The following is a 5,376-nucleotide window of genomic DNA, read 5'->3' as shown; positions in this document are numbered from 1 at the left end:
AAAAGTAGTAGATCAGGAAGGAACAGAGACAATATACAGTAACAGTCACCTTACAGGCAATACAATGGCACTAAATTCATTTCTCTCAATAGTTATCCTGAATGTTAATGGGCTAAATGCCCCAATCAAAAGACACAGGGTATCAGAATGGATAACAAAACAAAAACCAATCTATAGGTTGGATGGGAGGTTGGGGGAACCAGGTGGTGGGTATTAGAGAGGGCATGGATTGCATGGCGCACTGGGTGTGGTGCAAAAACAATGAATACTGTTACAGTGAAAGGAAATAAAAAATTAAAAAAAAAGAGTCACCTGCTTCATTGACTGAGCCAGCCAGGTACCCCTAGAATAGAATATAGTTCTGATGGTGCTAAATACTCTGAAGAAAAATAAGCAGGTGAAGGGAGCAGATAATAATGGGAGTGGGTGTGGGGGAGGAGGTTCTCTTTTTAAATAGTATAGTCTGGGAAGGCTTATTTTAATCTGAATTTTGAGACAAGCCCCAAAGAAAGTAAAGTGGTTCTGTTTTGGCTCTTTAATAGTTTAGGTGAGCTAAGAAACTAGGCAGTTGAGGGTAGGAAATTTTAACAAGCATAATTAGAGAACCACATTAAAATATTTGCATTAAGAAAGGCAAGAAGATTTTGGTTCAAAAGTATACCTGGAGATATACCATTGAAAAGTTTGACAGGCTCAAGACTGATCTGAATCTAAATTGAAGATATGTCAGACCGCACAATTCTCTTACATGGATGTGATAAGAAGAAAGACATTACCTGGGGGCAGAAAAAGCCAGTGTAGTACTTTGATAATCCTGAAAAATATGTCATTGGAACACAAATGACCTTTATTGCCATTAAGAAGAACGTAGAAAGGACAGGCCTTATAACTTATCTCAAAGAAGAGCTAACATTAATTACTCTCCACTGCCTTTTTGTTAAAATATGGAAATCTCTCTTGTAATTTTTAAATTATGTGTCCCATATTTAAATTGATCTCATAGACAATGTTAGATTTCCTTAGTAATACCAAAGTTTTCATTGAAGGCAGTTATTTCCATATGAAAACCTAGAAGGAATTAAAATATAAAAAATGTATATATGTAGTTATTAAATATATCAGGGGAAATTACTTTATTGTCCCATTGCAGAATAAGACTAACCTGCATTTGAACTGTACACATTAGCCAGAATTTCTCATCTTGTGTTTCCTCAAAAAGTTAAAAATAGAACTACCGAACAATCCAGCATTGCACTACTAGGTATTTACCCAAAGGATACAAATATACAGATTCAAAAGGGCACATGCACCCCGATGTTCACAGGTTTTCTTCGTCTTAATCCTGATTTGGTAGCAGAAGAACATCCTGAGTCCTCTATGTCATGGAAGTAGTGTTCTCACACATCATGGACTATGTCCTAGGATGGGTCTTTCCTGAAGAATTGTATCTTCAGCTTCATTGCCCTAATGTGTTCCAGACCAACAGTCAGAAGTTCTTTCAGAAGCTAGATGAAATTTCCTTCTCAGACATTGCTTTTTAGATGAGAGTTGGAGGGGGTGAGTGTGAGGGTCAGTCAGTAATAGAGCAATTTTCAAGTATAATCCAATCTACATAGCCATTCAAAATCCAGAATTTATGATTTTATATATAAACACACTGAAGAAAGGTCTAGAAGTATACCCATCAAACTGAAGACACTGCTAAAGAGACAGACATATGGAAGTATGGAGATATGAGGATTTTCATTATTTTGTACTATTTGGTCTTTTACAATGAAAATTTATTCATTGTAAAATGTATTACTTGTGTAATTAAAAAAATAGAGAGAAAGGAGACTATTATTCATCTCTATGTAGAGAAACAAGCCTTGGTTATAGAAAATTCTGTGTATATAACATTTAGACCAAAATAAAAAAAATCTTAAATATTTTATTTTGAAATATGAATATCTTTTTAAGACACTATGAAGACCTAGATATAGAAATCTCATTTATTTGGTTAATTATGGTTCATGTATACCCCAGGGGAAAAAAAATTCTGACTCAAAGTAAAAGAATAAGTGAAGAATCTTCCTTATCCACTCTTCACCAGTTCTAAGAAAGGTGCGTGGGCAGCACTAAATTTCACTGCATCTGGAGTCTTTTCTAGAGAGTGGAAGATTTTTTTCCCTTTAGTTGAACTTCTGTTTCTCAGAGTTGCAGATAATGCAGCAATAACTTATCAGAATCAGAGTATGTTCTACCAGCACTCATCATGAGATAGATAAGCCCTCAGCTACCCATAGAGAAGTTTACTTCCCTTTTCTCATCCTGCATCTACTTCACTGCTATTACGTATGGATCATTTAGTTAAGTCCTACCTTGTGTAACTTCTGGAGGGAAGAGGGGCCAGGGATATCATGGGGAGTCAAAATAAATGGGTTGTTAGAGTGGGCATTTTCTTTTGTTTTGGCTTCCTAATATCTCAACTGTTTTTTTTTTTTTTTTTTTTTTTATGGCTGGGAGAATCACATATTACCAGACTTGGAGCTCATCTTTGCATAATTGGATTTTTTTATTGCTCTGTATTAGGTCTTACAGCCTGTCCTATAGCTACAGCACATGATGTATTCTTGGTTCCACCAAGCAGATACAGCTACGCCAAATTTGATTTAGGGACTAGAGATGCAAGGAGCAGAATGGGATTGGGGGCAGCTGTGTTGAAATATTGACATTAAAGATAGTAATGAAGCACATACGCAGTTATTGCAGGAAAGACAAGCTCCTAGCACAGAATTGGCAGTGGTTGAAAGTGTGACATCTGCTGGCCCATGGCAGCAGGATGGCTCTTGTGATGGTGATTTTTCATCTGACCAGTTCTGCAGAATAATTTGCACATTGGTCTTTGAAGCTGAGCCTCAACTCTAGTTTTTCAGCTTTAATTGATTCTGTGAAATTCCTGATATCCCATCAACAATTTTTTCTATTGCCATGCTTAATCAGCCAGAGTCAACTTCTATTGTATACAAGTAAGAACCCTGTTATAATTACATAAGAGTAGTACCTACCACCTCTGGTAGGTGCAGTCCCAGTAATTTGCCAAGGACAAGGAGAAACTAACTCTTTGGTATTGTAGGTTGTTGTGAATTTTCCTCCAGTGGTCTAGGAAGCTTTTTCATTTAGCATATTCTATTACAGAAAATATCCCAATGCCAAAATAACTTGGAGGAAGACTTTAAGATATCTATTTTTACGTGGAAAACTAAATCAGTTCTGGTCTGGGTTGGACATTGTCATTGAAATTGTTAGCTTTTTTCCCAACATATAGGAGACAGCTTCAAAAACCACCCCTTCCCCCAAAAAGGAAATTTTGTGCTCTGGTCTAAAATATGAATATTTCCCAATAAAGGCAGATGATCAGGCCAAGTCAAAAATTTTATGTTAAGTGCTGGCTGCCTGTAAGTATCTTATACTTTGACAGTCTGTTCCCTGGTTTCTGATGCCTATTTTCTGTAAGAGTAAATGTTCCTCTACTCAGAGCTTAGAAGGTGCTGAAACCCAGGTCTGGGTAAATAATACTTAATAATTTGGCATATGTGAATGTGTGCATGCCTTTCTATGTATCCTCTTCAAAATTGGACTAAGAATTTCCTGTAAGAAGCAATTATATCATATCCCATTTTCATTTGCTGCACACCCTGGACACTTTACCAATGCTCGGTAATAAAACACAAATGAAAAAACACTACTGTTTCAGTGACAGATACTAATTCCTTGATGTTATAAATGAAGCAATAGAATTTTTGTTAGTGCAATGAGTAGATGCTATGTTTCATTATAGAATAATTGGAAAGAAAAAAATAATGATAACTTTTAATAAAAAAATAGTAGTAGGGTAAAAGCCAAGATACAAGTCTTAGCTTCATACAAATCAACTTGAATACATTTGCTCTCAGACTTCAAAAAAATGACCAAAATAGAGAAATTACACATTGATGAATGAAAACTGTACAGAACTTTCTACAAGAGACCTTTCAGACTGTGGGTATTTGCTTTTGAGACAAGATGAGGTTTCTTTATGTGTAACAAATCTCACTTTCATAAGAATAAGGAATCAAACACTCAGATATGCCCAGAAGATATTTTTCCCCCAGTGAGAGAAATTTTGTATTCTTGAGAGAATGATAAGAAATTTTATATCATTTCTCTGTATTTTTAGAAATTTCTTTTGATGGTGCTTCTAGGACTTTCTTGAGTGCATCTTTCATATCTTTGTTCCGAAGGCTGTAAATCAAAGGATTAAAGAATGGGGTTGCCATGCAGTAAAACAGGGTCACAAATTTCTGTGTCCCAGGGTGGCTCCTGGAGCCTGGACTAGCATACATCACCACGACTGAGCCATAGAACAGGGAAACCACCAAGAAATGTGAGGCACATGTAGAAAAAACTTTGTTCCTACCTGAGCCAGCTGGGAGCCAAAGGACAGGATGCAAAACTAAGGTGTAGGACCCTAGGATGTAGAGGAAGGTGATGAATATAATAAGAGAGCTTATAGTAGCACAAGTTAGAGTAGTTTTGGGAACTGGAGCATAGGAGAGAGCCAGTAGTGGTCCCAGATCACAGAAAAAATGGTCAAAGATGTTAGGGCCACAAAAGGGCACCTGGGACTATAAGAATAGCAGGTATCAGTATGGATAGAAATCCACCTACCCAGCAAGAAACCACTAATCAGGCACATAGATGGTAAGTCATGATGGTGGGGTAATGTAGAGGTCAACAGATAACAAGGAACCAATCAAAGGACATTGAAGACAGAAAGTAGCCCTAAGCAGCACACATGGAGAAGAAGAATTAGAACTGGAGCAGACAGCCAGCATAGGAGATGCTCTTGGTCTGGGAGATGATGTTGGCCAACATTTTGGGCACATCAGACCTGACATAGCAGATCTCCTGGAAAGAGAAGTTGGCCAGGAGGATGTACATGGGTGTATGGAGTTTCTGGCTTGACCACATGGCACAAATGATGGATGTGTTCCCCATGAGAGTCAGAATGTAGATGAGGGAGAAGATGACAAAGAGGAGGATCTGGATCTCCCTGCGGCATGTAAAGCCTAGGAGAATGAACTCAGTCACAGACCCAGAGATATTGTTGGCTTCTGAGATATTCATTCTCCTAAACTATGAAGGGAATGAGCAGTAAGGATCATTATATTAGTCATTTTCTTTCTCTTTAAAAGTTATTTTTATTTCTTCTGACTCCTATATACTCCTTTAATGCACTTTTGTGAAAATGCTCTATGTGGTTCTGAACTCATTAATTCCCTTCTCAGAATCTGGCTTAACCCAGTGAGATCAGGGTTCTTGGAGAACCTGGTATGCTCCCATAGCCACCACCCC

The 5,376-nt window shown here is 37.4% G+C and overlaps 1 pseudogene; it reads right to left on the bottom strand.

Annotated features, from left to right (window-relative positions):
• Positions 1-4,178: 4,178 nt before the first annotated feature.
• LOC122893477 lies at positions 4,179-5,148 on the bottom strand (annotated as a pseudogene).
• Positions 5,149-5,376: the final 228 nt, after the last annotated feature.

This window comes from Neovison vison, chromosome 13, assembly GCF_020171115.1.
Source record: "Neovison vison isolate M4711 chromosome 13, ASM_NN_V1, whole genome shotgun sequence".
NCBI classification, from domain to species: domain Eukaryota; kingdom Metazoa; phylum Chordata; class Mammalia; order Carnivora; family Mustelidae; genus Neogale; species Neogale vison.
Note: the sequence above shows the minus strand (reverse complement) of the source record. Positions and strands in the feature narration are given on the sequence as shown.